This window comes from Tamandua tetradactyla, chromosome 24 (assembly GCF_023851605.1).
Source record: "Tamandua tetradactyla isolate mTamTet1 chromosome 24, mTamTet1.pri, whole genome shotgun sequence".
NCBI lineage: Eukaryota > Metazoa > Chordata > Mammalia > Pilosa > Myrmecophagidae > Tamandua > Tamandua tetradactyla.
Window position 1 is genome coordinate 47,266,260 of NC_135350.1, and position 25,515 is coordinate 47,291,774.

Here is a 25,515-nt window from a genome sequence, read left to right on the forward strand (position 1 = left end):
CAATAATCCATTGTCATCCTCCAAGATCCATCTGTTTTCTGCACAGACAAAATAGGAGAGTTGAATGGGGATGTGGTGGGAATCACCACCTCTGTACCCTTCAAGTCCTTAAGAGTGGCAGTAATCTCTGCAATCCCTCCAGGAATCTGGTATTGCTTCTGATTTACTATTTTGTTAGGTAGGGGGAGTTCTAGTGGCTTCCACTTGGCCTTTCCTACTATAATAACCCTCTCTGCACAAGTTAGAGAGCCAATGTGGGGATTCCGGTAGTTGCTCAGTATGTCTATGCCAATCATACATTCTGGAACTGGATAAATAACTACAGAATGATTCCAGGGGCCCACTGGACCCACTGTGAGACAGACCTGAGGTAAAACTCCATTGATCACCTGGCCTTCATAAGTCTCCACTCTGACTGGTGGACTAGAGTGACATTTTGGGTCCCCTGGAATGAATGTTACTTCTGAACCAGTGTCTAATAATCCCCAAGATATCTGATCATTCCCTTTTCCCCAGTGCACAGTTACCCTGGTAAAAGGCCGTTGGTCTCCTTGGGAAAGGCTTGGAGGAAGATTAACAGTATAAATTTGTGGCAGTGTAACAGGGTCTCCCCTAAAGGGACCTGGCCCTTCCTTCATTCAAGGGCCTCTGGGTCTGTAAACTGTCTCAAGTCTGGAAATTGATTAAGGGGTCATGACTCTGTGTTTTTTAATTCAGGTTAGACTTCTGTTCACTTGACCTAGAACTTTTGTGTTTATATAGCTCGACCAAGAATAAAGTAGACTGTCCATCTATTGTATTTTTTTATTAATTAAAGGAAAAAAAGAAATTAATACAACATTTAGAAATCATTCCACTCTACATATGCAATCAGTAATTCTTAACATCATCACATAGATGCATGATCATCATTTTTAAGTACATTTGCATCGGTTTAGGAAAAGAACTAGCAAAACAACAGAAAAAGATATAGAATGTTAATATAGAGAAGAAAATAAAAATAGTAATAATAGTAAAAAAAAGACACAAACAAACAAACAAACAGACAAACAAACAAAAAAAAACCTATAACTCAGATGCAGCTTCATTCAGTGTTTTAACATGATTACTTTACAATTAGGTATTATTGTGCTGTCCATTTTTGAGTTTTTGTATCTAGTCCTGTTGCACAGTCTGTATCCCTTCAGCTCCAATCACCCATTATCTTACCCTGTTTCTAAGTCCTGTTGGTCTCTGTTATCAATGACATATTCCAAGTTTATTCTCGAATGTTGGTTCACATCAGTGGGACCATACGTATTTGTCCTTTAGTTTTTGGCTAGACTCACTCAGCATAATGTTCTCTAGGTCCATCCATGTTATTACATGCTTCATAAGTTTATTCTGTCTTAAAGCTGCATAATATTCCATCGCATGTATATACCACAGTTTGTTTAGCCACTCATCTGTTGATGGACATTTTGGCTGTTTCCAGCTCTTAGCAATTGTAAATAACACTGCTATAAACATTGGTGTGCAAATGTCCGTTTGTGTCTTTGCCCTTAAGTCCTTTGAGTAGATACCTAGCAATGGTATTGCTGGGTTGTATGGCAATTCTATATTCAGTTTTTTGAGGAACCGCCAAACTGCCTTCCACAGTGGTTGCACCCTTTGACATTCCCACCAACAGTGGATAAGTGTGCCTCTTTCTCCGCATCCTCTCCAGCACTTGTCATTTTCTGTTTTGTTGATAATGGCCATTCTGGTGGGTGTGAGATGATATCTCATTGTGGTTTTGATTTGCATTTCTCTAATGGCCAGGGACATTGAGCATCTCTTCATGTGCCTTTTGGCCATTTGTATTTCCTCTTCTGAGAGGTGTCTGTTCAAGACATTTTCCCATTTTGTAATTGGGTTGGCTGTCTTTTTGTTTTTGAGTTGGACAATCTCTTTATAAATTCTGGATACTAGACCTTTATCTGATATGTCATTTCCAAATATTGTATCCCATTGTGTAGGCTGTCTTTCTACTTTCTTGATGAAGTTCTTTGATGCACAAAAGTGTTTAATTTTGAGGAGCTCCCATTTCTTTCTTTCTTTCTTCAGTGCTCTTGCTTTAGGTTTAAGGTCCATAAAACTGACTCCATTTGTAAGTTTCATAAGATATCTCCCTACATTTTCCTCTAACTGTTTTATGGTCTTAGACCTAATGTTTAGATCTTTGATCCATTTTGAGTTAACTTTTTTGTAGGGTGTGAGATATGGGTCTTCTTTCATTCTTTTGCATATGGATATCCAGTTCTCTAGGCACCATTTATTGAAGAGACTGTTCTGTCCCAGGTGAGTTGGTTTCACTGCCTTATCAAAGATCAAATGTCCATAGATGAGAGGGTCTATATCTGAGCACTCTATTCGATTCCATTGGTCGATATATCTATCTTTATGCCAATACCATGCTGTTTTGACCACTGTGGCTTCATAACATACCTTAAAGTCCGGCAGCATAAGACCTCCAGCTTGGTTTTTTTTCCTCAAGATACTTTTAGCAATTCAGGGCACCCTGCCCTTCCAGATAAATTTGCTTATTGGTTTTTCTATTTCCGAAAAATAAGTTGTTGGGATTTTGATTGGTATTGCATTGAATCTGTAAATCAATTTAGGTAGGATTGACATCTTAACTATATTTAGTCTTCCAATCCATGAACACGGTATGCCCTTCCATCTATTTAGGTCTTCTGTGATTTCTTTTAACAGTTTTTTGTAGTTTTCTTTGTATAGGTTTTTTGTCTCTTTAGTTAAATTTATTCCTAGGTATTTTATTCTTTTAGTTGCAATTGTAAATGGGATTCGTTTCTTGATTTCCCCCTCAGCTTGTTCATTACTAGTGTATAGAAATGCTACAGATTTTTGAATGTTGATCTTGTAACCTGCTACTTTGCTGTACTCATTTATTAGCTCTAGTAGTTTTGTTGTGGATTTTTCCGGGTTTTCGATGTATAGTATCATATCATCTGCAAACAGTGATAGTTTTACTTCTTCCTTTCCTATTTTGATGCCTTGTATTTCTTTTTCTTGTCTAATTGCTCTGGCTAGAACCTCCAACACAATGTTGAATAATAGTGGTGATAGTGGACATCCTTGTCTTGTTCCTGATCTTAGGGGGAAAGTTTTCAATTTTTCCCCATTGAGCATGATATTAGCTGTGGGTTTTTCATATATTCCCTCTGTCATTTTAAGGAAGTTCCCTTGTATTCCTATCTTTCGAAGTGTTTTCAACAGGAAAGGATGTTGAATCTTGTCAAATGCCTTCTCTGCATCAATTGAGATGATCATGTGATTTTTCTGCTTTGATTTGTTGATATGGTGTATTACATTAATTGATTTTCTTATGTTGAACCATCCTTGCATACCTGGGATGAATCCTACTTGGTCATGATGTATAATTCTTTTAATGTGTTGTTGGATACGATTTACTAGAATTTTATTGAGGATTTTTTGCATCTATATTCATTAGAGAGACTGGTCTGTAGTTTTCTTTTTTTGTAATATCTTTGCCTGGTTTTGGCATGAGGGTGATGTTGGCGTCATAGAATGAATTAGGTAGCTTTCCCTCCACTTCAATTTTTTTGAAGAGTTTGAGGAGAGTTGGTACTAATTCTTTCTGGAATGTTTGATAAAATTCACATGTGAAGCCATCTGGTCCTGGACTTTTCTTTTTAGGAAGCTTTTGAATGACTAATTCAATTTCTTTACTTGTGATTGGTTTGTTGAGGTCATCTATTTCGCTTGAGTCAAAGTTGGTTGTTCATGTCTTTCCAGGAACCCGTCCATTTCATCTGAATTGTTGTATTTATTAGCGTAAAGTTGTTCATAGTATCCTGTTATTACCTCCATTATTTCTGTGAGGTCAGTAGTTATGTCTCCCCTTCCATTTCTGATCTTATTTATTTGCATCCTCTCTCTTCTTCTTTTTGTCAGTCTTGCTAAGGGCCCATCAATCTTATTGATTTTCTCATAGAACCAACTTCTGATCTTATTGATTTTCTCTATTGTTTTCATATTTTCAATTTCATTTATTTGTGCTCTAATCTTTGTTATTTCTTTCCTTTTGCTTGCTTTGGGGTTAGTTTGCTGTTCTTTCTCCAGTTCTTCCAAGTGGACAGTTAATTCCTGCATTTTTGCCTTTTCTTCTTTTCTGATATAGGCATTTAGGGCAATAAATTTCCTTCTTAGCACTGCCTTTGCTGCATCCCATAGGTTTTGATATGTTGTGTTTTCATTTTCATTCGCCTCGAGGTATTTACTAATTTCTCTTGCAATTTCTTCTTTGACCCACTTGTTGTTTAAGAGTGTGTTGTTGAGCCTCCATGTATTTGTGAATTTTCTTGCATTCCGTCTATTATTGATTTCCAACTTCATTCCTTTATGATCCGAGAAAGTGTTGTGTATGATTTCAATCTTTTAAAATTTGTTAAGATTTGCTTTGTGACCCAGCATATGGTCTATCTTTGAGAATGATCCATGAGCACTTGAGAAAAAGGTGTATCCTGCTGTTGTGGGATGTAATTTCCTATAAATGTCTGTTAAGTCTAGCTCATTTATAGTAATATTCAGATTCTCTATTTCTTTATTTATCCTCTGTGTAGATGTTCTGTCCATTGATGAGAGTGGGGAATTGAAGTCTCCAACTATTATGGTATATGTTTCTATTTCCCTTTTCAGTGTTTGCAGTGTATTCCTCACATATTTTTGGGCATTCTGGTTTGGTGCATAAATATTTATGATTGTTATGTCTTCTTGTTTAATTGTTCCTTTTATTAGTAGATAGTGTCCTTCTTTGTCCCTTTTAACTGTTTTACATTTGAAGTATAATTTGTTGGATATTAGTATAGCTACTCCTGCTCTTTTCTGGTTGTTATTTGCATAAAATATCTTTTCCCAACCTTTCACTTTCAATCTATGTTTATCTTTGGGTCTAAGATGTGTTTCCTGTGGACAGCATATAGAAGGATCCTGTTTTTTAATCCATTCTGCCAGTCTATGTCTTTTGATTGGGGAACTCAGTCCATTAAGATTTAGTGTTATTACTGTTTGGATAATATTTTTCTCTACCATTTTGCCTTTTGTATTATATATATCATATCTGACTTTCCTTCTTTCTACACTCTTCTCCATACCTCTCTCTTCTGTCTTTTCGTATCTGACTCTAGTGCTCCCTTTAGTATTTCTTGCAGAGCCGGTCTCTTGGTCACAAATTCTCTCAGTGACTTTTTGTCTGAGAATGTTTTGATTTCTCCCTCATTTTTGAAGGACAATTTTGCTGGATATAGGGGTCTTGGTTGGCAGTTTTTCTCTTTTAGTAATTTAAATATATCATCCCACTGTCTTCTAGCTTCCATTTTTTCTGCTGAGAAAGCTACACATAGTCTTATTGGGTTTCCCTTGTATGTGATGGATTGTTTTTCTCTTGCTGCTTTCAAGATCCTCTCTTTCCCTTTGACCTCTGACATTCTAACTAGTAAGTGTGTTGGAGAACGCCTATTTGCATCTATTCTCTTTGGGGTGTGCTGCACTTCTTGGATCTGTAATTTTAGGTCTTTCATAAGAGTTGGGAAATTTTCAGTGATAATTTCTTCCATTAGTTTTTCTCCTCCTTTTCCCTTCTCTTCTCCTTCTGGGACACCCACAACATGTATTTTTGTGCGCTTCATATTGTCATTCAGTTCCCTGATCCCTTGTTCAAATTTTTCCATTCTTTTCCCTATAGTTTCATTTTTTTGGAATTCAGATGTTCCAATTCACTAATTCTAGCTTCTGTCTCTTTAAATCTATCATTGTATGTATCCATTGTTTTTTTCCAGCTTTTCTACTTTGTCCTTCACTCCCATAAGTTCTGTGATTTGTTTTTTCAGTTTTTCTATTTCTTCTTTTCGTTCAGCCCATGTCTTCTTCATGTTCTCCCTCAATTTATCGATTTGTTTTTTGAAGAGGTTTTCCATTTCTGTTTTGAAGAGGTTTTCCATTTCCATTTCAACATTAGTTGTCTCAGCTCCTGTATCTCATTTGAACTATTGGTTTGTTCCTTTGACTGGGCCATATTTTCAATTTTCTCAGCCTGATCCGTTATCTTCTGCTGGCATCTGGGCATTTAATCAGATTTCCCTGGGTGTAAGACCCCGCAGGTTGAAAGATTTTTCTGTGAAATCTCTGGGCTCTGTTTTTCTTATCCTGCCCAGTAGGTGGTGCTCGTGGCACTCATCTGTCTGCGGGTCCCACCAGTAAAAATGCTGTGGCTCCTTTAACTTTGGAAAACTCTCGCTGTGGGGGGGGTCGCCATCCAAAGCGGCTTGGGGGAATGCCAATCCGAATCTCCCAGCCGGCCCGGGAATCCACGCGCGGGGAGGGTCACCAGCGTCCACGGCTTGGGGGAGCGCCTGTCCAAATTTCCCAGCCAGTCCGGGGCGCTAAGCGATGCGGGTGGCGCCATCCGCCGCGGCTTGGGGGTGTGTCTATCCACCATTCCCAGCTGGACCGGGAAGCCACGTGTTTGGAAGGGTCCCTGGTCGCCGTTCTCTGCGGCTTGGGGATCTCTGATCCAAGTCTCCCAGCAGGTCCAGGGGGCCGCGCGTGGTGAGGGCGCCAGCCGCCATGGCTTGAGGGGACCACCTGTCCAATTCTCCCAGCCAGCCCGGGAAGGAGGGAGGGAGGGACTCCGGCTGCCTGCTGCCCGGGCCCAGGGAAGCCCGTGCCCCTCGGCGATCTCACCGGAGAAGGTTCTCCCAGCCAGTCAGCTGTTCCAGAATGTGGTACACTGTCTTCTTGGTCTCTGTTGTGGCTCCGGGAGCTGTTCTCTATCATTTCTACCTCTCTAGTACCTGTTCTGGAGGAGGAACTAAGACCCGTGCATCTTACTAAGCCGCCATCTTTTCCGGAAGTCTTCTATTGTATTTTTGGGTACCTCATGATTTACTAACCAATGCCACAAATCTCTGCAAGTCATAAAATTTTGACTCCTACTTTTAATTTGCTGTCTATTATAATAGCCACATCTAGTCTGTGTTTGGCGATTAAGTGCTGCCACCACCCGGCTTCTACCAACTCAGGATCCAGTCATCACCATTGTGTTTAAGGATTCCAGCTCAATGATAGCAGTTCCTACAGTAATATCTGACCTACAGAGAAGTGAAACTACAGAGCTCTTCAGGGATGATGGTGCTAGTCTCATAAATTTATTTCTCATTGCTCTGGTAAAAGGTACATCCTCTGGATATTCCTGGGGTGTAACAGCAGGCTTTGCATGATGAATCCACTCTAACATTCCAATCTCTCTAAGCTTCTGGATCCCCTCATCTACAGTATACCAGGGCAGTTCTGGCATTTCAACCTCAGGTAATGTTGGCCACCTGTTGATCCATGTTTCAACCAACCATCCAAACAAAATGTTAATACCTTTTCTAACCCCTTAAGCTATAACATTGAATGCAGAATCTCTGCTTAGTGGGCCCATATCAACAAATTCAGCCTGAGTCAGCCTTATATTCCTCCCACCATTATCCCACTCCCTTAAAATCCATTGCCACACATAATCCCCTGATTTCTGTCTATATAAATTGGAAAACTCACACAGTTCTTTTGGAGTATAACATACCTCCTCATGTGTGATACTTTGTACCTCCCCTTTAGGGGCCTGTTGAGACTTTAGTCTAGTTATAGGTCTGGAATAAATGAGGGGTGGTGGGGGTGGTTCACAAAAAGAATTAGAAATATCTTCCAAGCCATTTGCTTTAGGGCATTCATTTGCAGTTTCTTCTGCTGAAACAAGATTAATCACTCTAGGAATAATCCCTTCAAGTGGAGTTTGGGTGGCCAACTCCTTAAGGCTGGCTGGAGGTGGGACAGCTATCTCCTCAGGGAAGACTATTACAGGGTTATCTAGAGAAGGCTCAGTATAACCTAGGGTTTCAACCTCATCCCTGACAACATTATCAATCCATATGTCACCATCCCATTTTTCAGGGTCCCACTCCTTTCTAATCAATGCTCTCACTTTAATGGCAGGCATCATGCAATATTGAGATTTCAGTTTACATTGTAAAGTTGCTACTCTAACAATAAGATTCTGCATCTGATTTTCAGAGATCTCAAGTCTATGGCTGCAGGAAATAAGATTTTTTCTTCAGGATACTCATAGAAACTTCTACATTTGTCGGGCAGTGCTTAAGCTTCTCATTTGAAGCCTTAAGCCCATTCCTTTCACTCATTAATGCATCCAGTGTATCTAACAACAACCAGCCAACATGTCTATACCTCTTATTTCTACAAAACTCTGTAAAGGTCTCAAAAACATTATCCCCCAGAGCCTGGCTTCGTATAAGAGAAGCATTAGGAAAATCGAATGGTGATATTTTGACTATCTCTTTTGCCAACTCACTCCATAGATTGGTAGTGTCATTTTGATTATGGGAATCAGAGTCCTTTGTGCCTCTGAGTCCAGTCAGAGTAGAAAAATATTCATAAAAACCCATTTTTAAGATTCTGTTTCTTAAGAACCACTTCTGGTACCAAGTTGTAATAGGGTTCTCTAGAGAAACAGAATCAACAGGAAACACTCACAAATATAAAATTTATGAAAGTGTCTCACATAACTGTGGGAACACAGAGTCCAAAATCCACAGAGCAGGTTGTGAAGCCAACGATTCCGATGGAGGGTCTGGATGAACTCCACAGGAGGGGATTGCCGGCCAAAGCAGGAAGCGAGCCTGTCTCTTCTGAATCCTCCTTAAAAGGCTTCCAGTGATTAGATTAAGCATCCCTCATTGCAGAAGACACACCCCTTTGCTGATTACAAGTGGAATTAGCTGTGGATGCAGCTGATGTGATAATGATTTAATTCTATGAAATGTCCTCATTGCAACAGACAGGCCAGCACTTGCCCAACCAGACAAACAGGGACTACCATTTGGCCAAATTGACAAATGAACCTGATCATGACACCATTTTTTCCTTCTTATTTCCCCTATTATTTATTTATTTTTTGTCCTTACCTTCTTATTCATATTTCCATACCTTGGATAAAGGGAGAATCAGACACAAGGTTTTCATAATCACATGGTTACATTGTAACAACTATATAGGTATACAATCATCTTCACAAATCAAGGCTGCTGGAATACAGTTCAACACCTTAGATACTTTCCTCTACTTACTCCATTAAAACAAAAACTGAAAGGGGATATCTATATAATGCATAAGAATAACCTCCAGGATAAACTCTTGATTCAGTTTGAAATCTCTCATCAAGTGACTTTATTTTGTCTCATTTCTCTCTTCCCATCTTTTGGTAAAGAAGCCTTTCTCAGTCCTATGATGCCAGGGCCCAGCTCATCTCCAGGAGTCCTGTCCCATGTTTTCAATGAGATTTATACCCCTGGAAACCATGTCCAATGAAGCAGGGAAGGCAGAGAGTTCACCTGCCAAGTTGGCTTAGAGAGATGGGCCACATCTCAGGAACAAAAAAGGTTGACTCTTAGGTTCAGTCATAAGCAGACCTAGTTTCTACTTTGCAGGAATAAGTTTCATAGGGGCGAACCCCAAGTTCAAGAGCTCAGTCTATTGAATGTATTGTCCCCACTGCTTGTGAGAATATCCAGAATTCCTCAGATGAGAAAGTTTAACATTTCCTCCTTTCTCTCCATTCCCCCCTAGGGAGCTCTGCAGACACCCTTTTATACTCTGTGGTGCATCAGGGGCTCACCCCAACCTATACAAACCAAAACATGTTCTCCTGCACTATTCACTATTCTGTGTAATTATGGTGTTCAGATAAACTGACCATAAAAGTTAAATTAGATAATTTGCCACCTAAAATAAAAATTTTACATAAAATAAACATCTCTTCATTTGGTCTTGTACAGAAGTTGATGTTTGAAAATATGGACCATATCATCCTTTACCCTGTATTCTGATTTATCTTAGTGGTATCCAGATGAGTTTAATTCACATCTCTAGTCAAAGTTTGATCACTTTTTCAACTCTTTTAACAATTGCCATATGGTAAAGCGCTGACTTTCATAACTTCAGAGCTCTAACTCTGAGTCTCAGGTGTCACATAAATACCCAAAGTTACAGGGAATGACCAAGTTAAACACACATAACACAGTATCTCAGAATTTAGAAATAACAGTTACAACTCCTGAATATATGTGACTGCTGGAAGAGCTCACAATATAGGACCCTTTACAATAGGCCCCAGTCTGATAATCCATCCTCTCAATTTCAGTTTTCCAAGCTTGTATATTATGGCTATTTATACGAGTCAAGCATGATAATATTGTCACTTTGTTTCTGACATTTCATTCAACATACTGTCTTTAAGATTCACTCACCTAGTTGAATGTTTTACAACTTCATTCCTTCTCACAGCCATTCAATAGTCTGTTGTATATATACACCACAGTTCCCCTCCCATTCCTCAGTCATAATATTCTTAGGCCATCTTCAACCATTGTGAATCTTGAACACTGCTGCCATAAACACAAGTGTGCAAATGTTCATTTGTGTTCCCATTCCCAATTCCTCCAGGTATATATATAATAATGGGGTTGCAGTTTCATATGATAACCCCACCCCTAGCCTCCTTTGGAGCCACCATGATGCCCTCCTGATAGGTTGCACTTCTCAGCTTCCTTACCAACAGTAGGAAAATCTCCCTCTCCATATTTTTCTCCAGCACTTGTTTCTCTCTATGCATTTTTTTGTGTGTGCTGTATGGCAGGGTCACATTTCATAATCTTTCCATAATAATTGAGTATCCCATTATTGCAACACCATTTGTTGAATTTTTGTTTGTTAGTTTTGCTTGTTCGTTTTGTTTTGGGGTAAGTTCACGGACCAGGAATGGAACCCACATGGCAGGGGAGAATTCTACCACTGAGCTACCCTTGCACACCCCCCTCTCTATTCATTTTTAAACTGTTTTATTAGTACATTATTCAATCTAACCTAAGTAAAAAATCAATGGTTCCTGGTATAATCACATAGCCTTCAACACCACAATAGATATGAACATATCTCCTTTTCTTCTGCAAAGAAACCCATACCCTTCCCCTATATCTCCCGCTTGTTGACATTTAGTTTTGGTATAATGCCTTTCTTTCATTCAGTGGAAGCATATTACAATCTTACTGTTGACTTTAGACCCTGGCTTACATTGATTATATTTTTCCTGTATACCATCCCATTTTCAACTCTTTGCAATGTTGACATTCATTTGTTCTCCCTCATGCAAAAGCATTCTTATATTTGTACATTTAATCACCATCGTTGACTACTCTAGAATTTGCAAAGTTATAAATCAAGTATTTATCTTCTATCTTTCCTTCTTGTGTCTTACATGCCCCTAACCTTCCACATTTTTTTTCATTCAAAAGAAAGATATGTTTTATTCCAAAACCAGACTAACAAATCTTAATTTCCATGATTTCAAAACCAAGTCAATTGTAGTACAGATTATTGTGGCCTTTTCCTGCCTCCCATTTTTCTTCTTTAAGACTCACTGCTGCATTTTGTTGTGATGCTCACAGTATCCAGTAAAAAGAGTTTCTGCAGCTATTTCATGGATGACCATTTTGCAGCGGTGCCTTCTTAGTCTGTCATAGGCATCATATACATCTTTGACTTCTTTGTGACTCGAGAGGCTTTCACCAACAGCACTTGCCCAAGGCCATAATCTTGGAGTGAGGTTAGTTGCATACACATATTCTCCCCAAAGACAAGCTTCTCCACTAATGATGAGTTTTTTCCTGTTCCTCAGTACCAGGAAAATCAAGAGGTTCTACTTGATAATATAGTCTCCAATTTTGTCCGTAATTAACCCAATCTAAGTACCAAGGAGCCACAGGGATTTCAGGGAAGCCAACTTGGGTGACATGCTGTATGTAATTCCCCAGGATAATTCTCATTTTTCCATACTTCAATTACTGTGACTGGCTGGAGCTTCCCACCATCATCATAAACCTCTTGCCAGACTATGGAGCTCTTGTTTGTAGTTGAAATAATTTCTAAAAGCTTCTGAAAGCTTGTAAGAAATATCATAGTTTTGTAAAATCTGTGCCAAAGACTTTTTGCATCATGAAATTTCGGATTTCTGGATTTGATGCCCAACATCCAAATTCTACTTCTTCGCCTCCCAAATGAATGAACTGGTCTGGAAACAGCATATTAATTTTTTCAAAAAATTTAGACAGAAAGTCATAAGTTGTATCTGGAACAGGGTTTATATGTCCAAAAGTCCAAGATTTCTTTTTGCTTATTATAACATCGAGTAAGGAGATCTTTTTGACCTTTTCCCCAAGATTGCATATGTCCAGGGGTATCAAACTCTGGTAGGACTCGAATCCCTCCTAATAAAGCATATTGAGTCACCATGTGGATATCATTTGGTGTATAAACATGAGAACAAAGATAGCTTCCTTTATTGCTTAAATCTGGAAAAGTGATGCTCTGAAAAGGGAAGGACCCATCATCATCTGTGTTCCAGTAGAGAACATTAAGCTTATCAAAAGCCATGGCATCCAGAGTTTTAAGAGTGTCTGGCTGTATCAATGAAAATTCCTCTATGAGGAAACTTTGGAGAATCAATAACAGTGGCTTCATTGATGTTAAAAGTTCCACATGATAAATTAACTGGCTAAAAGTCTCCAAACCTTGTAATACTCCCCAAACTCTACTGGCCTTGAGCACAGCCATTGATCCATTCACAACTAAATGATAGGACTTATATGAAGAGATACTGGGGAAAATATCACACTCTGAATCAGGGACAACTGTGTCAAGAAGTTGCTTTAACTCTGTTCCAGTATGAATGTTAGCAAGGCCATGATGCCATTTGTAGAAACCAAAAATATAGTCATAAAATTGATTAAATGCTTCCTCCAAGCAGCCGTGGACCTGGGCCCTGTAGCTGATCAAGAAGTTCTCGGGCGTGAGCTGCAGCGGGTGTGGGGACAGCTTCACCGAGAGTGGATGCAGCCACAGCACAGGCCCTGAGGCATGTGGTGAGAGCGCCACCAGCAGCAGGGGCAGCCACGGCCCGGCGGGTGGTGTGGTGGTGGGCACTGCTCCATGGCCTCCCCGCTGATCTGTGACAGGTCCACCCAAGCTGTCCCTGCCTGAGCTTTCAACTCCTCCGGGCCTGAGGAGGAGGATGCCCTAACCTTCCTCCTTCAACTGTACTCACACTCATCTTTGTTCAATGTACTTATAGCATTGTGCTAAAATCAAGTAGTATTGTGCTATTCATTTCTGCATCTTTATAATCAGTCTTATTGCATATTCTGTATTCCTTCAGCACCAAAAACCCAGTATCTGTCCTCTTTATATTTCTTGATAACTTGTGCTCTTAATTTTAACTCTCAAAATTCATTTATTAATGTTAGCTCATATTAGTGAGCCATACAACATTTGCCCTTTGTTTCTGGATAATCTCACTCAACCTAATGTCCTCAAGGTTCATCCACATTGCTACCTGCTTTATGACTTCATTCTGTCTTGCAGCTGCATAGTATTTCATCTTATGTACATACCACAGTTTGTTTAATCACTTGTCCATTGATAAACATTTGGGCTGTTTCCATCTGTTGGCAATAATAAATAATGCTTCTATAAACATCTGTCTGCAAATGTCCATTTGTTTCCTTGCCTTCAGTTCCTCTGTATATATACCTAGTAATGAGATTGCTGGATCATATGGTTATTCTATATTTAGCTTCCTGAGGAACTACCAAAGTGATTTACAGAGCTGTTGCACCATTTTACGTTTCCACCAACAGTTGATAAATGTGCCTCTTTTTCCACATCCTCTCCAGCACTTGTTTACTGTTATTGTTTTTTCATAATGGCCATTCTTGTGGGTGTGAGATGATATCTCATTGTGGTTTTGATGTGCATTTCCCTAATAGCCAGTAAACTTGAGCATCATTTCATATGCCTTTTAGTCATTTGTATTTCCTCTTCTGAAAAGTGTTTATGTCTTTTGCCCATTTTTCAATTGGGTTGTTTTTCTTTTTGTTGTTGAGTTGTAGGATCTCTTTTTACATTCTAGATACTAAACCTTTATCTGATATGTGGCTTCCAAATATTGTCTTCCATTGCATAGGCTACCTTTTTACTTTTCTGACAAAATTCTTTGATGCACAAAAGTGTTTGCTTTTGAGACGCTTCCATTTGCCTTTTTATTTTTTTCATTGCTTGTGTTTTGAGTGTAAGGTCTAGGAAACCTCTTCCTATCACAAGATTTATACTTCCCTACATTTTCTTCTAAAAGTTTTGTGGTCTTAGCTCTCATGTTTAGGTCTTTGAATCATTTTGAGTTAATTTTTGTATAGGGTGTAAGATATGGATCTTCTTTCATTCTTTTGCATACAGATATCTGGTTCTCCAAATGCCATTTATTAAAGAGGCTACTCGGTCCCAGTTGGGTTGCCTTGACTGCCTTATCAAAGATAAATTGTGTATAGATGGAGGGTCTATTTCTGAACACTCAATTCAAATTCCGTTGGTCAGTACATCTATCTTTCTGCCATGCTGTTTTGACCTCTGTAGCTTTGTAATATGCTTTAAAGTCAGATAGTGTGAGATCTCCCAATTCATTTTTCTTAATTAAGATATTTTCAGCTAATTGGAGAACTTGCCCTTCCAAATAAATTTGGTTATTTGATTTTCTAGTTCTACGAAGTAAGTTGTCATGATTTTACTTGGTATTATATTGAATTTATAAATCAATTTGGGTAGAATTGACATCTTGACTGTACCTTATATTTAGTCTTCCAGTCCACGAACACCATATGCTCTTCCATTTGTTTAGGTCTTCCATGATTTCTTTTAGCAATTTCTTGTAGATTCCCATTTATGCATATTGTGTGTCCTTAAATTTATTCCTTTTTATTTGACTCTTTTGGTTGTATTATAAATGGAATGTTTTTCTTGATTTTCTCCTCAGATTGCTCATTCCTAAGTGTATATGAACACTACTGATTTTGGGGTTTTAATCTTGTACACTGCTACTTTGATGTACCAATATATTAATTCTAGTAGCTTTTGCTGTCTATTTTTCAGGGTTTTTGACGTGTAGCGTCATGTCATCTGCAACAGTGATTACTTTTTCTTTTCTAATTTGGATTCCTTTTTTTAAATTTTTCTTGCCTAATCACTCTGGCTAAAACTTCCAGTACAATGTTGAATAACAATGATGACAGTGGACATCCTTGTCTTGTTCCTGATCTTAGAGTGAAAGCTTTCAGTCTTTCTCCATTCAATATGATGTTAGCAGTGGGTTTTTCAAATATTCCCTTTACCATGTTGAGGAAGTTCCCTTCTATTCCTATCATCTGAAGTGTTTTCAACAAGAAATGACATTGAATTTTGTCAAATGTCTTTTCTGCATCAGTCGAGATAATCATGTGTTTTTCTGCTTTGACTTATTGATATGGTGTATTACATTAATTGATTTTTTTTCTGTTGCACCTGCCTTGCATCTCTGGGATGAATCACACTTGGTCATGCTGTATAATTCTTTTAATGTGCTGCTGGATTCAATTTGCAAATATTGTGTTGAGGGTTTTTACTATCCATATTCATTAAAAAGATTGGTCTGTGAGTTTATTTTCTTGTAGGATCTTTGTCTGGCTTTGGTATTAGGGTGATATTGGCTTTATAGAATGAGTCAGGTAGCTCTCCTCCTCTTCAATTTTTTTGAAGAGTTTGAGCAGGATCAGTACTAATTCTTTTTTGAATGCTTGGTGGAATTCACACATCAAGACAAATGGTCCAGGACTTTTCTTTTTGGGAAGCTTCTTGATGACTGATTCAATTTCTTGATTTGTGATTAGTGTGTTGGGGTCTTCTATTTCTTCTCGAGTCAATATTAAATTATTCATGCCTTTCTAGGAAATTGTCCATTTCATCTACATTGTCTAGTCTATTAGCATGTAATTGCTTATAGTATCCTCTTGTTACCTTCTTTATTTCTGCAGGAACAGTGTTTGTGTTCCCTCTTCTATTTCTGATTTTGTTTATTTGCATCTTCTCTCTCTCTCTTTTTCTGTCAGCCCAGCAAAGCATCCATGGATTTTATTGATTTTCTCAAAGAACCAACTTCTGCTTTTTTCCATTTTCTCTATTGTTTTCATACTCTCAATTGCATTTATTTCTGCTCTGATCTTTACTATTTCTTTCCTTTTGTTTGCTTTGGGGTTAGTTTGTTGTTCTTTCTCTAGTTTTCCTGGGTGAATAATTAATTCATTAATTTTTGCTCTTTCTTCTTTTTAATGTAGGCATTTAGGGCAATAAATTTCCCTCTCAACACCAACTTTACTGCATCCCACACATTTTGATACATTGTATTTTCATTTTCATTTGCTTCAAGATATTTACTTATTTCTCTTGTAATTTCTTCCTTGACCCATTGGTTGTTTAAGAGTGTTGTTCATCTTCCATATAGTTGTGAATTTTCTGACCCTTTGCCCATTATTGATTTCCAACATCATTTGATTTCATGATCCAAGGAAGTATTTTGTATGATTTCAATCTTTTTAAATTTATTGAGACTTGCTTTGTGACCCAGCATATGGTCTATCCTTGAGAATCATCCATGAGCACTTGAGAAAAATATGTATCCTGCTGTTGTGGGGTGTAATGTTCTGTAAATATCTACTAAGTCTAGTTAATTTAACATATTATTTAAAATCTCTGTTTCCTTATTGATCCGCCTTGGATACATTGATGAGAGTGGAAAATTGAAATCTCCAACTATTATTGCATAGGTGTCTACTTCTCCCTTCAGTGTTGACTGTTTTTGCCTCAAGCATTTTAGAGCACTCTGGCTTGGTGCTAAATATTTATGATCGTTATGCCTTCTTGTTAAATCATTCCTTTTATTAATACATATTATCCTTCACTGTCTCTTTTAATTGTTTTACATTTGAAGTCTCATTTGTTGGATGTTAATATTAGCTACCTCTGCTCTTTTCTGGTTGTTGTTTGCATGAAATGCATTTGCCATCTTTCACTTTCAATCAGTTTTTGTCCTTGTGTCCTTGTATAGACAGCATATAGATGAGTCCTGTTTTTAAAATCTATTCTGCCTATGCCTATGTCTTTTAAATGGGAAATTTAACCATTAACATTTAATGCTATTACTATAAAGGCACTACTTCATTCTACCATTTTGTCTTTTGGATTTTATGTCATATTTTTTTTTCTCTTTTTACCTTTACTGATAATCTTCATTTCTATGCATTTCTCCAGACCTCTTTCTCCTGTCTTTTCCTATCTGCCTGTAGTGCTCCCTTTAGTATTTCTTGTAAAGCCAATCTCTTAGTCACAAACTCTCTCAGTGACTGTTATTTGAAAATATTTTAAAATATTTAAAATATTTAATCTGCCTCTCATTTTAAAGGGCAGTATTTTAGAATTTTGTCTGTCTGTGAAAACTGTGATCTCTTGACTGTTTTTTTTTTAACATGGGCAGGCAGCACTAGGAATTAAACCTGAGTTCTGGCAGGGCAGTCGAGAACTCTGCCTCTGAGCCACTGTGGCCTGCCCTCTTGCTCACTTTTAAAATATACTTTGGCTGGGTACAGAAGTCTTTGCTGGAAGTCTTTCTCTTTTAAGATCTTAAATATATGATATAATGGCTTTCTCCCCTCCATGGTGCCTGTAGAGTAGTCTGAAGTCAATCTTATGTGGTTTCCCTTGTATGTAGTAGATCGTTTTTCTCTTTCCATTTTCAGGATTTTCTGCTTCTCTTCAATATTTGACAGGGTGAATTAGTATATGTCTTGGAGTAGGCCAATTTCAATTTATTCAATTGGGGTTCATTGAGCTTCTTTGATTTCCATATATATGTTTTTTATAAAGATTGGGGAGTTTTCCTCATTATATCCTCAACTAATAATCCTAGTCATCAAAATTAATAAAAAATGAAATCAATAAATCAATAAATAATCCTGGTCACTTACTCCTCTCTTCTCCTTCTGGGATACTGATAATCTTATACCTGCACACTTGGTGTTGTCCATCATTTCCCTGAGGTCCAATTCAAAATTTTCCATCTTTTTTTTGCCATTTTTTTTTGTGTGTGTGCATTTGAAATCAATTACCTTATTTTCTAGTTAACTTATTTTTCTTCTGATTCAAATCTGTTGTTGTGTGAATCTAGCATGTTGTTTATGTGGTCTACAGTATTTTTCATCCCTGTGATATCTCACTCTACTTATTCTTTCCAATCTTCTTTATGCTCTTCTAGTGTCTTCTTGATCTTCTTTATGTCATTAGGAAACCCAATGAATTCATTTAGTGGCGCTCTATGAACATCTTTGATTAGTTGTTCCAAAGTCTATGTCTTCTCCAGTGTTTTAATTTGGTCATTAGGCCGGTTTCTATTTGCCTACATGTTCAAATACTTTGTGATTTTCTGTTGAATTCAAGCCATTTAATTATCTTGATAGGTTACTTTGGAAGTTGATTTCCTTCACTTATCTAAGATTTTGCATTTGGGGCATGGGTGTGGGGCAGGGTGAGGGGCATGGGGGACATGGGGATCAGGGTGAGTGTTTGTTGCACCAGGGTCAAGGTGCAGGGGGATGGGCAATGGGTACACAAGTGCATGGGTGATGGGTATGGGGCACTGAGGTCAGGGGTCTAGACACAAAAGTGGGGGGGGGAAGGTATGGGTACATACATGCATAGGGTCTGTGGAGCAGGATGCAGGGGTCAGGGGCGGGATACATGTCCATGTGTTTCAGGCGGGCATTGAGCAGGGCATGGGTGTACTTTTGTGTGGGGTGCTGTGCATTATCTGGACAGGTCTGTGCCTGCTTGGGGGGTGGGGCATTGGTGTGCACTTCCACTAAACATGGAGGGTGCTGGAGGTGCTTGGAGTCCCAGGGGTGGGGCTTGAATGTGTGGAGTGCTGGTGGGTGAGGCAGTGGTCTAGGTGGGGGACAGGGAAAGGGTGCTTGGGGTGCAGATGGAGTGGGGTTTGAGTGCATTGGGGGCAGGTCATAGACCATGTGGTTGGCAGCATGCATGTGCATATGGGTGTGGTGCATTCAAGGAATGTGTCTTGGCTAACTTGCATGTCCTTGCCTCCCTGTCCATGTAGCTCTGAGGGCTCCATGCCTAGTTTGGAAAGGAGCATATTGGCCCTTTGCATTAGCCAATGGTCTCCAGTTCTCTGCATCTCAATTCCTCAGCTTTTTCATCCAGGGCCTCCCTATGTAGTGTAGAAGAAACTCTCGGGTCATTTGCACTGAGGAATTGTTGTTCCACTTGTTTTTCTGTCACTTCCCTAACTGTTCCTTGGAGCAGGGATGAAGTATTCTATTCTGCCACCCTCCTTGAATGTGAACCATTTCTTAAGAAGCATTGTTTAGATCCAGTGATCCTCAGAGCAAAAATGTTCACCTTTCCAATACAGTTATTATGAGGATAAAACCAGATAACACACAGCATAATGCCTGTCAGAGAGTAGTAAATATAATATTCCCCAACAAACTACACTTGGAAATTCAACTTAATTTAAATCCACAGACACCAGCTAATTTCACCTCATGTTTGTTGATCAAAATAGGGTCTAAAGCTTGCAAGTACAGTGTAAGAATTATTTAAAGTAACAATAAAATAACAATGATGAAGTCTATCAACAAATAAAATGATAGATTTTCTAAGTTTATATGTCTTGGGAGTTCAAAGAGATTTTCTCTCTGCTATTAATCACGTATAAATTCAGTATAACTATTTTTCTATGAATCCTTTTATAAATGTTGAAAACAGCAAGTTTTGAAGATAAGTGATTATGTTATTGAGTATTATAGCTAATTAAAACTATCTAATGAATTTCATTGAATTAGCTGATGGCTATCTACTGTTTAAATTTGCCACTGTTGAATATTGAACTGTTTTTCAGAAGACCATTGGGTGGATCCACTCTCCTGGCCAGAGATCTCTTGACATCAGACCTTAGTTCCCATGGTTCTGCCTCTGAAGACATTTTACCTTCATTTTGTCCCTTTTCTAGTAGTTTTAGTCCAGTCTGGCAGTGGTTTCATTTATATAGATCCCACAACACTCTTGTTGATTTTTTTATGAAATATACTCAGATCATGCCCATCAAACAAAAGGAGTTTCCACAAATTCTTCCTAGATAACTTAATTTCCAATCCTGACTTTTCCTGTAATGGCTGACTGCTTCCATGTCTGGTGAAATCCTCATGTGGGACATTATTTTCTCTTGCCTCCCTTTCTGGAAGCCTAGAGTTTTTCAGACTACCAATTTCTGGTTTCTTTATACCCAAGAGTTCAGTTCTCAGCTTATCTCTTTCCTGTGCATTTCAATATATGCCGCAAACAGAAACCAGACTGCACTTTCCACATTTAATTCAGAAATCTCTTATGCTAAATATCCAAGTTAATGGCTTATAAAACCTACCTTCCAGCCAAAGCCACTAGTCGATTTCTCCAGATTATCTGCTATTTTAAAACAAGGATCACCTTCCTTCCAGTTTGCAAAAATACATGCCTTATTTCTGTCGAAAGCCTCATCAGGGATATCTTTAGTGTCCATATTTCTAACAACAGTCTCTTCAAAGCATTCTGGGCCTTCTCCATCAAACTCTTCACAACTCTTCCAGAATCTTCCCCTTGTCCATTTAAAAAGCCATTCCAACATGTTTGGTATTTGCAAACTGCAGCAGCACCCCACTCCTGGTACCCAAATCTGTCCTAGTTTCCTGGCTGCCAGAATGCAATATTCCAAAAATGGAACAGTAAAAAGGTGAATTTAATAGTTGCAAATTTACAGTTCTAAGGCTGTGAAAATGTCCAAATTAAAGTAAGTCTATAGAAATGTCCAAATTAATGCACCAACAAGAGGTTGCCTTCACTCAAGAAAGGCCAATGAAGTTCAGGGTTTTTCTCTCAACTGGAAAGGCACATTGTGAACATGGTGATATCTGCTAGCTTTCTCTCCAGGCTTCTTGTTTTATGAAGCTCTCCCAGGGGCATTTTCCTTCTTCATCTCCAAAGGTCTCTGGCTGCATGGGCTCTCATGGTTCTTGTGGATCTGTCATGGCTCTCTCACTTTTTCCAAATGCTTCCACTTTTAAAGGATTCCAGTAAACTGGAACACCCACTTGGAATGGGTGGAGTCACATCTTCCTCTAATCAAAGGTTAATATCCACAATTGTGTTAGTTACATTTCCATGGAGATAATCTAATCAAGTTTCCACCCAGCAACATTGCATAGGAATTAAAGGACATGGCTTCTCTGGGGTACAGCACAGATTCAAACTGACACAGTAGGAAAGGCCAAGTAGAAGCACTAGAACTGCCCCTACCCAGCAAAATAGTAAATCAGGAGCAATACCAGGTTCCTGGAGGAATTTTAGAGATAAGTGCCACTCTTAAGGACTTGAAGGATGCAGGGGTGGTGATTCCCACCAACTCTACATGCAACTCTACTATTTGATGCCTGCACAGAAAACTGACAGGTCTTGGAGGATGACAGTAGATTATTGTATTCTTCAGCAGCTGGTGACTTCAATTGTAGCTGCTTTTACAGATGTGGTATCACTGTTTGAGCAAATCAACACATCTCTGATACCTGGTATGCAGCTATTGATCTGGAAAATCCCTCCCTCCCACAAGACATCACACTAGTCCATTATATTGATGATACTATATTTGATTGGACCTAGTGAGCAAAAAGTAGCAACTATTCTAGACTTATTGGTAAAGCATTTGCATGTCAGGACATGGGAAAAACCCAGCAAAAAGACAGGTGTCCTTCGCCTCACTGAAATTTCTAGGTATCCCTTCAAAGGTGTTGCATCTGGCCCTTCCTATGACCAAAAAGAAGGCACAATGCCTGGTTGGCCCCTTTGGATTTTGGAGACAACTCATTTCTCATTTTGATGTGCTACTTCGGCCATTTACTGAGTGGCCAGAAAAGCTGCTAATTTTGAGTGGGGGCCAGAGCAAGAGGAGGCTCTCCAACAGGTTCAGCCATTGTGTAAGTGGATTCTGCCACTTCTGCCATGCGATCCAGCAGATCCAATAGTGCTGGAAGTGTCGGTGGCAAGTAGAAATGCTGTCTGGAGCCCTAGGCAGACCTCTATAAGAGAACAGCTTTTGGCCTGCTGCTGGGCCTTAGTAGAGACTGAACATCTAACCATGGGCCACAAATTTACCATGAAATCTGGGTTGTCTATAATGAGTTGGGTGCTGTCTGACTTACCACGCCTTAGAGTTTGGCATGCACAGCAGTACATAAAGTGGAAATGGTGTATAAGAGACAGGACTCAAGCAGGTCCGGAAGGCACAAATAAGTTACATGAGGAAATAGCCTAAATGCCCTTGGCCCTCACTCCTTCCACATTTCTTTCCCAGCTCAGAGCCATGGTCTCTTGGGGGATTTCCTTACAGTCAATTGACTGAGGAAGAGAAAACTCAGGTCTGAGATGTCCCTGAAGGACAGTGGTGAGAGGAAATCCTCCCAGTGGGCAGAACTTTGATCAGTGCACCTGGTTGTTCAATTTACTTGGAAGGAGAACTGGCCAGAGGTGTGTTTGTATACTAACTTATGAGCTGTTGCTAATGGTTTGGCTGGAAGGTCAGGGACATGAAAAGGTCATAACTGGAAATTGGTGATAAAGAGGCCTGGGAAAGAGGTGTGTGGATAGACCTTTCTGAGTAGGTTAAAAGCATGAAGATATTTGTGTCTGTGTGAATACTTACCAGAGGGTGACTTCAGCAGAGGAAGGTTTCAATAATCAAGTGGATAAGATGATCTGTTCTGTGGATACAAGTCATCCTCTTTCCCCACCACTCATGCCATTGCCCAATGGACTCATGAACAAAGTGGGCATGGTGGTAGGGATGGAGGTTATGCATGGGCTCAGCAACATGGACTTCCACTCACCAAGGCCGACCTGGCTATGGCCACTGCTGAGTGTCCATTCTGCCAGCAGCTGAGACCCACACTCAGTTCCCAATATGGTCCAATTCCCTGAGGTGATCAGCTTGTTACCTGGTAGCAGGTTGGTTAACTAGACCACTTCTATCATGGAAGGGACAATGATATGTTTAACTGGAATAGACACATACTCTGGACATGGGTTTTCCTTCTCTGCATGTAATACTTCTGCCAAAACTATCATCCATGGACTTATAGATGCTTTATCTACTGTCATGGTATTCCACACAGCATTGTTTCTGATCAAGGAACCAACTTCACAGCATATGAAGTGTGGAAGTTGTCACATGCTCATAGAATTCTCTGGTCTTACTATGTTCCCCATCATTCAGAGGTAGCTGGGCTGATATAGAATGGTGGAATTGCCTTTTGAAGACCCAATTACAATGCCAAAGAGTTGGCAATGCCTTGCAGGGCTGGCACAATATTCTCCTGGAGGCTGTGTATGCTCTGAACTGGTATCCACTCTATAGTGCTGTTTCTGCTATAGCCAGGATTCTCAGGTCCAGCAATCAAGGGCTGGAAATGGGAGTGGTACCAGTCACTATCACTCCTAGTGATCTGCTAGAAAAATTTTTGCTTCCTGTACCTGAAACCATAAGCTTTTCTGATCTGCAGGTCCTAGTTCCAAAAGTATGAGTGTTCCTACCAGGACATACAACAATGATTTCACTGAAGTGGAAGTGAAGGCTGCCTCCTGGCCACTTTGGGCTTCTCATGCTTCTGAAACAACAGGAAAGAAAGGGGATTACTGTACTGGCTGGGGTGATTGATCTTGACTATCTAGGGGAAATTGGGCAGCAACTACATAATGGAGGCAAAGAAGAGTTTTCCTGCAATACAAGAGATCCCTTAGGGTGTCTGTCATTACTACAAAAGTCAATGGAAAACTGCAACAACCCAATCCAGACAGTATTACCAATGGCCCAGAAACTTCAGGAATGAAGAATTGGGTCACCCCACCAGGCAAAGAATCATGGCCAGCTGAGGTGCTTGCTAAGGGTAAAGGGAACATGGGATGGGTAGTGGAAGGAGGTAGTGATGGATAAGAACTACAGCCATATGACCAATTATAGAAATGAGGACTGTGGTGGTATGAGTATTTCATCCTTGTTTTGTTATGGGTATGCTTGTATTTGTGTATAAAGCAAATATCTTGTTTTCTTCTTATCATATGACATAAGGTGTATTGTTCATATTGTAGTATTTAACTCACCTTATTCTGGAGAGTTTAGAGTGTTTTCAGTTGTATGCAGAACAGTTGAGTATTGTTAGGAAAAACATATGTCTGTTATTGTGTCTATTTAGAAATTAAGCATGTTTTAGAGTGATGTGTATAATTGCCAAGTTGACAAGGTTTGGACAGTGATGGTTAGGAGCTAGTGTCAACCTACTAGATCTGGTAATGGTGCCCAGTTGTCTCGTCAGGCAAGCACTGGCCTAACCATTACCACAAGGATATATTATGGCTGGTTGATAAACCAGAAGGCTGGTTTACTGAATCATCAGTCAGTTGATTACAACTGTGATTAATTACATCTACTATCAACTGAGGGCATACCTTCCACAAATGAGACAATCTAATCAGTTGGACTTGATCCGATTGGTTGAAGAGTTTTAAGGGAGAAGAGAGAATTTCTCACTTCTTCAGCCAGTGAGATTTTCCCATGGAATTCATTGGGACCTTACCTGAGAGTTGCCAGCTTCACAGCCTGTCCTACAGATTTTAAATTCTTTATTCCACTGTTGCGTGAGGCACTTCTATAAATCTTGTATTTACAGATATCTCCTGTTGATTCTGTTTCTCTAGAGAACCCTGACTAATGCAGGGAAGAATTCAGTTGGTAATTCTTTTTTTTTTTTTTAATTTTTTTTATTAATCAAAAAAAGAAAAGAAATTAACACAACATTTAGAAATCATTCCATTCTACAAATGCACTCAGTAATTCTTAGTATCATCACATAGATGTATGATCATCATTTCTTAGTACATTTGCATCGATTTAGGAAAAGAACTAGCAAAACAGCAGAAAAAGATATAGAATGTTAATATAGAGAAGAGAATTAAAATAATAATACTAATAAAATATATATATATATATATATATATATATATATATATATAAAGGAAAGAGAAAAAAACAAAAACAAAAGATACAAACACACAAACAAACAAACAAAAAACCATATTTCAGGTGCAGCTTCATTCAGTGTTCCAACCTAGTTACATTACACTTAGGTATTATTGTGCTGTCCATTTTTGAGTTTTTGTATCTAGTCCTGTTGCACAGTCTGTATCCCTTCAGCTCCAATTACCCATTATCTTACCCTGTTTCTAACTCCTGCTGGTCTCTGTTACCAATGATATATTCCAAGCTGATTCTCGAATGTCGGTTCACATCAGTGGGACCTTACAGTATTTGTCCTTTAGTTTTGGGCTAGACTCACTCAGCATAATGTTCTCTAGGTCCATCCATGTTATTACATGCTTCATAAGTTTAGT

General features: G+C 39.0%; 1 protein-coding gene and 1 pseudogene across 3 annotated transcripts in view; both read right to left on the reverse strand.

The window, feature by feature from the left end:
• Nucleotides 1-25,515, reverse strand: part of CFAP299 (cilia and flagella associated protein 299) — an 857,410-nt gene that overhangs the window by 117,692 nt on the left and 714,203 nt on the right. The window lies entirely within an intron of this gene.
• On the reverse strand, nt 11,531-19,067 carry LOC143668534 (beta-hexosaminidase subunit beta pseudogene; annotated as a pseudogene).